This window comes from Anguilla anguilla, chromosome 5, assembly GCF_013347855.1.
Source record: "Anguilla anguilla isolate fAngAng1 chromosome 5, fAngAng1.pri, whole genome shotgun sequence".
Classification (NCBI taxonomy): Eukaryota; Metazoa; Chordata; class Actinopteri; order Anguilliformes; family Anguillidae; genus Anguilla; species Anguilla anguilla.
Genome location: NC_049205.1, coordinates 12,652,587 through 12,664,914, shown reverse-complemented (window position 1 = coordinate 12,664,914; position 12,328 = coordinate 12,652,587). Strand labels below are relative to the sequence as shown.

The following is a 12,328-nucleotide window of genomic DNA, read 5'->3' as shown; positions in this document are numbered from 1 at the left end:
CGCGGTCTCCCCCGTGAGGGAGAGTGTCAGCGCACCGCACAGGAAACGGTTTCAGCCGCGTGGGCGCGGGAGGTGAGCGCTCCTCGAGGGGGAGGGGGGGGGCGTTAAACGCGGAAGCCTTCGCCGCAGCCGCCGACCGCACGGCGGTGCACCCGCGGAAGAGCCCGGAACGCCAGCGGATTCCGCGAGGCGCCAAAAGTACGTGCGGTGCTCTGTGGGTGTTGGGGGGGTGGGTGGGGGGGGGGAGTTTTCAAAGAGAAATTCCCGTAAAGACCGTTTGGACAGACACTGAATCTGAGACAACAGAGAACACCGGAGGGGGTCAGACCCAATGCCCTCCAGTACGGGGAATAACCCAGAGCACGCCAGCCCTGTTCCTGGAGATCTGCCGCCCCGCAGGTTTCTCATTTCAAGCCTAATTTGCCAGACCTGATCCTACTAATCAGCAGCTCAACGAGATCTCCAGCTGTTGAATGATGGTAGAGGATGACAGAGCTCCAGGGACAGGGTTGGGCAGCATCCCTGGCTCATGCCAACGTGCTGATCGGATGCCACGCCCCTCTCGCGTTCACGGTTGCCACATCCGTCCCCCCCCCCCTCCGGTTCACCGGGGAGGTGCACAACCGCCCCCTCACTGCCCGGGTCCAGCAGGTCACACGGCCCACTGAGAGGGCCACTTCTTCTACCCTAAAGAGGGCCGCTGGTCACTGTGAGAATCACTAACATACATGCTAAAGCCCCCTTCAAACCCCCGCCACTTTCTTTAATCGGGCTTTAAAAAGAGCGACTGCCCAGCCTCAGCTTCAGCCCTGTCCGCCTGCACACTTCCCGTAAACAGGGCCCGGCAGACAGATAGCGCTCGGCTAACGGGGGGGGCGAGGCGGCGCTCGAACGCGGGCGTCTCCATTTCAAAACACATGTCACATGTTTGTGCAACCCCACCGGCCGGCAGACGGAAAGAGCCACAGAGGAAAAAACCCAGCAGTCTGGCAGAGGAAGAGGGTCCAGCATCATTCCTGTAATCTTCCATCGCATGGCGGTGTGGGTGGGGGGTGGGGGGTGGGGGGGGGGGGCTCCAGTGACCAACCGTGGGCCCTAATGTCCGCCCTCTCTCCGCCCCTCCAAAATGACATGCTGTTATTTTCCCCGTGCGTTAGGTGAAAGGTGAAAGCGACGTCCGCGCCAGGTCGCGCCGTGCTCTCATTGGCTCACACCTTGCCGATTCATCCGCGTTAATAAAACTTAAGAGCCACCGCTACTGATGGTGAATCACTTAGCCTAACGCAGTTAGCCTGACAATAAAAAGTCACCCCCCTCCCTCCTCTTTCAATTGCAACAGACGCACCAGGAAATGATTCAAACATGCATCATGACTAGTGCAAATCCTGACTGTACATCAACGCTTCTATAATAAAACCCAGAAACATGGTGGGGTTTCCATAGAAAGCAACTTTAAAGAAATGAAAACTTGCCACTGATCACCACTGGTCACTACTGCGCAAGGGGAAATCTACTAACTGAATTAATCACAGCATTACAGGCATTTAGCAGATGCTCTTATCCAGAGCGACTTACACAATTTTTTTACACAGCATTTAGCCTACACTGCACCCATTTATACAGCCGGAGATACACTAAAGCAAAGCAAGTTAAGCACCTTGCTCAAGGGTACAACGGCAGTATCCTGCCCGGGAACTGAACCTCTGACCTAGGTTACAAGACCACTTCCTTACCCATTCTACTACACTGCCAAATTAAGTGTGTCACAGTTTATGAAACACTTAAAGGCTTTTCTTTTTGAATGTTTTGTTTAACGCAATGTAAGGTTAGGTCCACTCCACCAGTAAATGCAAATGAATAGCACAGGGGAAAACATTAACCTTAAATAGTACGTTCAGAACCACTCCTTTAATAATATGAGCCAAAAAAGCACAGAAGGCTCTGCCCCTCCCCCCTTTCCTGCACTCGCTCCTTGAAAGTGTCAAATCAGCGCGGTCGGACGCGGTCCTGAAAAGATGAAAGGAATCCGATTTGTCGAGCGGCGGTACGAACGCGCCGGCTTTTGTGCCGCGTCTCTCTGCCCTCCTCCCCGAATCGCTGACGGGTGCGGTCTTTTGCAACGCGGACCAAAGCCAATTTACAGAGACTTGTGGCGAACCAAACCTCCCCCCCCTCCCCACACACACACACTCACACACACCCAAACCAGAACAAAGGCTGAATTCTAGAGTGGAAATTTCCACTGCCGGTGCAGCCAGCGCTGCGAGCGGAGCGCTGGAAACTTAGCGTGCCTAAAGCGCAAAGCCGAGCTGAAGTGAGCACTGCGTCCCAGACTGCTTCAGGGACCGCCTATTACAGCACAACAGGCCCGTCAGCTACTTATTAAGCAACAATTCACGCGGGTATTGAATTATGACAGACTACAAACAGCGCAATTGCTCTGGACAAGCGAGTAACAGAATAGCAGGCAGGAAGCCTCTGTCTTTTGGGGAACCGGTGTTGCCAGGGGCTTTGCGGTTTCAGTAGCTAATCATAGGGTAGAGCGTTTCGAAGAGCCAAGGATATAAGATACGCACATTTGTCACTAATGCCTTTGAAAAGGCTGTTTGAATCCAAAGCAATAATACCTGACGATTGTTTATGCTAAGAAGCAGCAAGGGTGTTTCCTGAATATATGAAATATGCATTCAAAAAGGGCCGTTTGCTACATTTAGGCTAATGTGCAATAAGAGGGTGACGCTGCAATTAAAACATTAGTGTAGAAACCAGGAAACCAGACATTCCAAGAGAAAACACTGACCAGACCAAGAGTTTCTGACTAGATCACGTTGACATGAATGTATTCACATAGGCTATAGGCTACACCTCTATAACTGCCCTCTCCCAAGAACACACAGCTTATTAAGATGAGAGAAAACCACAAACACTTCCATCTGACTGTGCTAGCATTTGCCTGCAGGTGTTTTGTGAGCACTTGAGTCACGATTAGGCAAAAAGTCCTTAAAAAACCCAATGGTATCAGGAGATAAGCTTGGCACACATTTAGGCACTAACAGTAACAGCACATTCAAACACCGCAGTCAAAAGCCATCAGTAAAAATATTGACTCTCTAAGCAAGCAAATATTAATTTAAAACATTAAATATGAAAAGCTGGGAAACGGGCCCTCGGAGCTCGAGTGGCGGTCGGTAAACAGTGAAGCTTTGGAAGGTGCTTGCTGGACACCTGGAAACACACTCACTCGGCAGGCCAGCAGCAGGATTAATGCCCCCGTAATCCAGGGCAATGGTGTTGCTCCTGCGGCTAATTAATCCACTCTGCGGGCCTAATCTGCGAGCGGCGGGATCAGGCCGAGGTCGGAGGTCAGGGCGCGTGAGGATCGGTGGCGGCGGCGGCGGCGAGAGGGGGCCTTGGTTCAGCGTGCCCGCGTTCGCCACCCTGCCGAAAACGGACGGGAACGGCAAACACCGTCCCCACGCACTCACCGCTGTCCTGTGACCTTTCCAGGCACCCTTAAACCCTAGGCATCGACCAAACCCACCCCGCACCCCCAAACCGCCCTGTGCGTTCAAATTCTCCGCTGGCCTCCTCCTCCTCCTCCTCCACTGATCCGAGAAACACAAGCTGGAGCAAACAAGCGGGCGACTGACAAGGGCAGCTGTTCCCCTGAACTGTCCCCTCCCCAACGCACATATTCAGATGGGTTTCGTATTTAACCTCTCAAACGTCCCAAATGCTACCTGGTGGCAGCCCTGTTTTTGTACAGCCCTACTTTCACATGCATTGTGTCAAATAACTCCAGTATGGGGGCACACAGTAACACAGTGTACGGTGTTAAAAAAAGCAGACGCCAGTGAGGACTCCCTTCAATGGCTCCAATGGGACTGCACCTGAAGATGCATTCACTTAAGAAGCAGTAATAAAACACTTTAACTGTGCCCCTTTGGTCTGCAATCCAGACACCCTGGATTAGATAACATGGCTTTATTGACACATGAAATGAATCTGAAAGCTTTTTTTCGTGTTGTAATTTCCTCCAATATAAAACCCAGTGCGAATAACACCTTGCTTGTCTTCCCAGAAATCAGGCAAATGCTTTGACTATAGTGGCGTGCCAGCATATCAGGCCAGCCAACAAGGGTTGTTTGCCAGACACTACTACTGTTAATTCAACAGCTTCACAAACAACCTTATCTGTGACACCATCCAGGTCATTAGCAGACACGGTTAGACACACAAGGTACTATTTTCATGCATTCAAATCCAATTCAAATCATGTACATACGTGAAGAGCGTTAGCGCTCCACAAGTCGTAAACGACAGTGCCCCGAAGTAGACGAAACACAGCACGAAGTATGAAAGCACGCAGGGCTAGCGAAACGGAGGTGACGCAGGCCTACATCTGGAAACGCGCACGCGAGGGCCAAGCCCACCGATCTTGGCAGCGCTCCGGCGGCAGGAGTGATTCACAGCGCAAGAATGCGGGAGGCAACAATGGGAGCCCGAGCCGGCTGCGTCCTGCGGGGCCTTCAGGTGTCGAAACGCCTCCGACGGTGAACTCAAAGTGAAACCGATGGTCCTTTTTTTTTTTAGCCTCCTTCTGCTTTCTCGTAGCGTCTGGCCTCGCAGCCGAACGGCCGCCGCAGAGGAGCCGTCGACGCTACGGGAATGAGAGCCGCGTGTTGTTCAGCCGGTGACCTCACAGTAAGTGATAACGGCCGTACAATCTGTACGGCTAAGCTGCGTGTGTGTGTGCGAGCCACTGATTGGGAGGCATTAGCTGCTGGTTGCACGGCCCCCCTGTTGTGATATCGCAGCGCCGGCACCAAATTAGCTGAGAGAAACAAAATAAAAACAGCCGATGCTGTTCCCCAAATGACATGCAAACACGCATCCATACAAGCAAGCGCACATGGACATGTGCATGCCCTCCCTCTCCCTCTCTCTCTCTCACACACACACACGCACACATTTATACATTGCCTATACTTACACAGGTACACATGTACGTAAAGTACACACACAGACACACATGCACTGATGTGCACACATACACAGTGTCATGTAGCTCATGGGCACCAGTGCACACACATACTGTATATGCACGAACACAAAATAAGCAAACAAAACAGCCCCGAAACAAACACAACTAGTCAACTAGTCCAGCTCCATGCTTCCCTCCAGTAGTGAGGAAGATATTTTATATTTCATCCATCGCCTCTTCTTAAGCCCCTCATAAGCAGATCATGTGACCTTGACATGTGATACTGCAACAGCCCACAAAGAAACACAATGCACAAGCAAGGACAACAAGCCAACGGCACCATGCCATTCCTGTGAGGCCTTACTTATCAGGGCAAATACTGGACGTGTCACAAGGCAGGACAGTCACTGTCACGACCGGCCAATGACAAAGTGCCCCTCTGGCCAAACTATTGGTCAAAACCGTAGTTCATTGGTCAAAACCCTAACCCACTTCCTGTTGAGCATTGTGGATGTGTGTGAATTCCTGATAGCAGCTGTCAAGATTTAATACTGAAACTGGCCCAAAGAACTGACTAGCACTTTTACTTTTCACACTTACCACCACCACGACAGCATCCATGGTTTACCAACTGCAAACTGACACACTGCTAGCGGTGACATCTGTAGACAATGAACGGCACACACCAACACAGCGTATTCTGCTGGAGGATTAACCTATACCCAAAGTAAGGTTAGCCTGCTCTCCTGCTTTACGCCCTTTCACCTGACTCTACTTTACCCCTGAAACAATGTGAGATTATTTTACATAGGACACTACTTAGATCAGACACACACAAAAAAAAAACACAAATTCACCAAATGGACTTGCATTAGAAATAGTCTGTGGTCACCTGCATCATCAAACCACAGCAGATTATGCAGTTATGCAAATTCAGGGCTTTCATTTGGTACGGAAATGCACCATGAGGGCTGATTATCTTGTGTGTTACCCCACACCATGAACCAATTGAAGCAAGTTGAACACTGCCTCCCTATAAGTCTGCATCTTCAAGCATTAATCATCGCTTATGGCAGAATGCAGCTGGAGACCTGCAATTCTTTTCCAGACATGTATTCAGAGATGCAATACATTACTGTGTGGAGAGTGAGTGTAAGGAGTCTTGCTTCACCATGTTTGGATTTAAAGTGTTGCCACGGGCACTTCACTCTAGTCCTCCGTCATTTCTGACAACAAAACAGCCGTTTGTACGTGACAGTTTACACAAATGTTATGCAACCAACTGGTGATGTGATTCAGGCCTTAACTCTGATGAGAATACCCGGAAACCGCTTTGGCCCCAAGAACATAATCAGGAGCACTGTTTTCACACTAACCGGAGAATTACATAATCTGGATTAGACCAACTACTTCATTTGAATCTATTGTATTGCTAACAGGCGAAGTACCAGTAAGCACTTAAGAAATGTTGACGAGGGCAGGGGTCACGTTCAGCTCAGCTCCCACTGTAAAGGTTTTACATTTTCACACTCCTGACCAGTACAAGAAATCCAGGAGACCTGTACCAGCATGCAGGAGGCCGCTGGGCACCATACAGCACTAGACAGTGGGAAACGGTAAACAAACATCTCTGATTCACAAATTAGCGTCATTCAGAGCTGATCTGTAAGTGGAGTCTTTGTTGGGTACTCTGAAATTGCAGTACATGTCAATAACCGGCAATGTCTAGGCTATAGGAATACTGGCAGGCTAACCCAGGGAGGGATTCATCTGTGAATTTATGCCCCACCAGAAGACAGAGGGAAACCTATTCCTGATTCACCCTCTGTATAATGTACCAAACTACAATTGCTATATAGAAAGCCTGTCTCCATCAGTGAACATATAGCAGAAACTATTAGCCAAGTAACATACATTAGTCTGGTCCATTATTGAGCGTGGCCCACATACTGTATATTCTAACATCCCCTAAAGCACGGGCGACATAGCTCAGGAGGTAAGACTGATTGTCTGGCAGTCGGCGGGTTGCCGGTTCAAACCCTGCCCTGGGCATGTCGAAGTGTCCTTGAGCAAGACACCTAACCCCGAACCCCTAACTGCTCTGGCGAATGAGAGGCATCAATTGTAAAGCGCTTTGGATAAAAGCGCTATATAAATGCAGTCCATTTACCATCCATTTAAAGCACTGGTAAACAACTCTGTTCCTTGAGATCTACCGTCCTGTAGGTTTTCTCTTCAACCATTTCAAAGCACACCTCGTTCAACTAGAGATTTTGTTGAGCTGCTAATTAGTAGAGTCAAGTGCGCCAAATTACTGTTGAAATAGAAACCTACAGGATGGCATATCTTCAGGACCAGGGTTGGTTACCACTGTCCAAAAGTTTTTAAGCGATTGATATAGAACATACCTAACGTTACCTCTGGGCATTTCTTATTGATTTTCCTTAGATTCTAAGTCGTTCACATAAACAACTGTCGTAGGCGTGTAAAATGGCATAAATACCGGCGATGCATAGTACGGGCTAGTTGACATCTCCTAGCCTAGCTCTGTGCAATGTTTTACCAGCTAGCTACCTAAGATAGCTCGCTAGTCGGTATGACATAGCGACCTAGCAAACTAGCTAGTGTATGTGGCGCCAGCTAACGTTGCTGTCAATAAACAGTTGGTACAAATGTAGCAAGTATTAAACCGAGAAGACGCGCTGTCACTGTGTGACATATAGACTCGTCGAGGTAACTAACCAGCCATTTACGAGTACCGTCCGATTTAATGATAATTAGCACTGGTTAACGTTGGTTGCACTGCTTGTTAGGTTGACATTCGCTATAACGTTTCCCAACGAGCGCAGATACATACCCTGTGAACGGGAAAAACACTCGGACAGGCTGCTATCTACTGTAAACGTTAGTTAAAATATACGTTATCTCGCCACAGCTAAATGTGCATGTGCGTGTACAAGTAGTAGCTAGTTATTAATATACAATGAATCGCACTCAATTAGGAAACAACTACGTTAACACGATTAAACATTACATTTAACATTGACCAGCTAACAGGCGCTGTGACAGTAATGCCAAATATTGAAAAACGGAGTGCCAGCTAATAACATACGACTAGGGCAACGTTCTTCGCTAGCAAGCTGGATCAGCGATAACAATCAAACTTACCAATGTATCTTGACTTCCACGTTATTTCCCCGAATATCGTCGCAAGGTTATGTTTCTGGCTTATCTGGGCATCAGTGTTTAATAAAAATCTAAAAATGACTATAACAAAAACGTCAAATGGCTAGCTGCAGTCCATACAGGGAGCACTGCATGAGTAGCTCGCTAACCAGTAAATTTAGATTAAATTCCGAACGGCTCAAATCGGCTGGTCAAAGCTAACGTTACGTGAACATCTCTATAAAAAAATTGCAGGTAACCACGTAGTAAAATAATCGATGATGATCAACATCAGGTTTTCTTCTGGCGTCTTCGGTCTGTATCACTGATTTCCAAGAGTGTGCGGTCGGATTATTTGCTAAATAACGGCAGGTTTCAGTTTGAACAAATGAGCACGTAGCACCACAACTAGCTAGATGCCTTCTCCTACCCGTTTCAACACAGACAGAGAGGCGCAATCTGGTGTACTGGGAGTGATGGGGATGGGCGGGAGCGATAGCAGGGAGGGAGGGGTGCACAGCAACATTTATGCTTGGAATGAACGCGCGCTGAAGAAGACGATTAATGTAGCATTCTTCCTAAGAATTTCCTGCATGGGCGTTTTATTTATTTATTTATTTTATTTATTTATTTATTTATTTACTTATTCAAGACGACATAGTTTGTGTAATACAGACAACCTAATTATTATTATTATTATTATTATTATTATTATTATTATTATTAGTAGTAGTAGTAGTAGTAGTAGTAGTATTAGTTGTAAGTAGCTGCGCTGGTTGTGGCGGTGGTGGCGAAAGTGTTGTAGTAGCCTAGATCCCGACAAATATGGGATTTTTGAGACCTACACCATGCCAGTTCAGAGGGGAAAACTCATTATTGAGCTGGATGAAATAAAAATAGACATTTCTGTGAGGATTATGCAGTGATTTTGCACTGATATGATGCTGCAAGGTACTCAGCATGCTGCTTTATTCAACAAATCACCTTTATTGAGGAATATTTTGTTATTAACATTATGTCAACCAATTTTACAATAAACATCGTGTCCTAAGTAAACGTCAGTGTGTTGAACATCAACTAATTACTGACAATACGTATCACTACGTCAATATTGCCAGTCAATTAATGATGACACAATAGAAAACAAAGAAGCATGGCTTCTCTGCATTCACATCTGTCAGAGAGTTGTTCTTGTTCACATAGATGATCCCTATTGTTCTAAAAAATAAAATAAATAAATAAAAACTTTCATAAAAGCAGCACTTTGGGACTGTTCCTAGACATTTACATTTACTGAAGGCTATATGAGAAAATGAGCAGAGCTCCGGCAGAAGCCAACTGACTATAATGTGTGATAAATCAGATCAGCACAGGGGAAAAGCTACAATAATGTGGCTGCTGTGTTTAGTCTATGATGACAATGTATGAAAATAAAAAATGATTTCCACAAAAGTAATGATTTGTATCTGTTTCTATGTTTAGAAATACATTTACTGTAGATGCACGTAGAGATGTAGTCCTAGGAACGGCCTAGGACGGTAATCAAAGACGACGTGGCTGATTATAGAGGATCAATATACTATACAGTGAGGTCCATAATTATCCAAAGTTAACTAATCTGGCTTCGAAGGCTTTCCTGACACTTTATCTGCAAGCCAAGGCCATAAGTCCGAATAGCATACATCCAACGGAGATTTAAAATTCCACCCAACACAAAACTTATTTTGTTCAATTTTGATTCTCATCTTGTCCTTCTTGTTTGTTTTCTTATTGGATTTTCCGTTTAACCATTGACTCGTGCTAATTAACTCTGATTCTTGCCTTAGCCCTTCTAGTTTGTTTGCCCACTGGATTTTGTGTGTTTGACTCTGTTTGTTCAGTTTGACCTTGACTCTTGTTTTGCCCCTCTGCTCACCGTAGAATGACTCCAGTTAGTTAGGGTGTTCCCAGCTGGATTACAAATTGTTCCCTCGGAAACATGATTTTGTTCTTTTACTTTGTTATTTTTCCTTTATTACTTTTGAAGGTGACTCTGGGTGGAATTTTAAATCTTCGTTGGGCGTACGCCATTCAGACTCTTGGTCTCAGCTTAAGTGTCTGGAAGCTACATGTTCAAAGTCGCCCCGTACCCAGCAAGCTTTCGAAGACTAGACGGATTGGTTAGTTCTGGATAACCTGGTTACAACAATTCTTGGCTAAATCCAAGCACAAGACTAACTCTTATGTTGACCTTGATCTAGCTATAAAATACCAAACCAGGTTGGTATATCTTAGAATTTGTCTCATTATATTGACCTGCACTCTCCAACTACTTCATGTATCGCGTATTCTTTTCACAAAAGTTTGTCCCATAAATTTCAACATTTGATAAGTGAAAAGTTCTCTGGAAGAAGTGCTTTCCTTCTGAGCAGTACTACATGCGCAAAACATAGCAAGGGCTTTTGATAAGACAAGGAGGTGAATGTCTTTGTTTTGTTTTGTTTTGTTTTGTTACAAGGGCCAGTGGGTGATTAATGTTCTGTTACTACGCTGTGTAATACCCTGGTATAACTCCTTGACATAATACAGTGTATTGTGTGAAACTGGTTAATTTATTGTTTTTTCTTCCACCACCAAGGGACCATCTGTTAGTGTGACAGATTTATCAGGCTCAAAGGCTAAAGCCATTACTTTTTGCATCCTCCACTTAAACAAAACATGAATGTTCTAGAATAACCGCTCCTTCTTCTACTGTATGCTCTTCTTCTTCTTTTTTTTTTTTTTTTTGTTAAACAAATGAATGTGATTACCCTGACCTCCTGCAGTCAATGCATGTTAATGAGGTGTCAGTCACTGGAGCTCACTGTGAATAGTGCAAGTGGGTGGGTCATGTGATCCTCTTCTGAATGGGCAGCCGGGAATGACTGGGAGGCAGAGGCAGCAGAATTCACAAAGGCCCATTGAGCGCGGTAAACCAGCGGGTAGAGTGATGTGGGCACCGCTGGCACACGGGGCGGCTGAACGGGCAGAAGCCTGCAGGCCGGCAGTCACCAAACCACGTAAATCCTCACCAGGATGGGAGAAGAACCGGTTTCTGAATTCAGATCTAAAATATTGAATTCAGAACTTCATCCTGAGCGATAGGCACAAACCCAGCTTACTTTTTGCAACAAGAATGGTTTGTTAATCAGGTTGTTTAATGCACATTTGAGTACATTTATTTCATATGCAAAGGAGAAAACTCAAAGGTAACACCACTAAATTTGACCTCTCTGTGGAGACAATGCACACCTACATTTAAATGAGCAAATTTATGAAGCATGTTATATGATATGTTCTTCAGAAGAACAGCATTCAGTTAACTTTTTTCTTCAGTGGTTGCCAGCATGTTTATTTTTCTTCACAGTGCAAGTTGCTCAAATTAACACTGTCATACGACACAAAGATAATCAGTGTTTTTGGTATCTCTCAGTAATTCCTCATTTTTACAGCATGACAGTGTGTGGTCTGTAGAGTTCATAAAGACAAGCAAGAGCGTTGCATATTAGATATGGTAAGACCTGTCTCTTTGAAAACAGCTTGAACCAAAACCATGTATATATACAACTTTACTTACACATGGACTGTTTTTCAATTAACCATTCAAATGAGAGTTGTTCATTATTTTCCCCCCATCTGGGTTTTAAAAAAAATAATAATAATAGCAGTTCAAATCATTTATGTCTCTCAAATAAAATAACTGTGTTCACTGAGCATACCCTTAAGGATGACTGATTGCCACAAAATTTATTTATTTATTTATTTAATATATATTACCTAGTCGTTCTACCTATGCATTCATATAAATTCGTTTTCATTAAAACAAAAAAGGTTTGAAGTAAAAAAATTTGTATTTTTTTAAAATCATCAAACATATACAATAAAACCTGTTCTTCTTGTACTAAGTCTAATGATTTAAAGAGCACATAGGGTAATATATGAAAAACAACCTCAGGGAAGTTATTGAAAAAAGTAAGCTCTCTGACACCCATAATTGATCTTCTCTGTGGGCTATTATTGAAGACTATCATTACTGGGGATTAAGATAATGTACTATTTGTGTTTTAAAATGAAGAGGAAAAAAGTTAACATAAAATACAAACCAGCTTTGCACGTGTGGCTCTCTAGATATACAGTAGGGGCTCTCTATGATGTATTGCA

At 45.1% G+C, this 12,328-nt stretch overlaps 1 protein-coding gene across 1 annotated transcript in view; it reads right to left on the bottom strand.

Moving 5' to 3' along the window:
• rnf24 (ring finger protein 24) overlaps nucleotides 1–8,644 on the bottom strand; it is a 31,894-nt gene extending 23,250 nt beyond the window's left edge. The window contains exon 1 of the mRNA XM_035417736.1: nucleotides 8,153–8,644. The gene's annotated coding sequence lies outside the window, so the exon portion shown is untranslated. The remainder of the gene's footprint in view (nucleotides 1–8,152) is intronic.
• Between the last annotated feature and the right edge of the window lie 3,684 nt (nucleotides 8,645–12,328).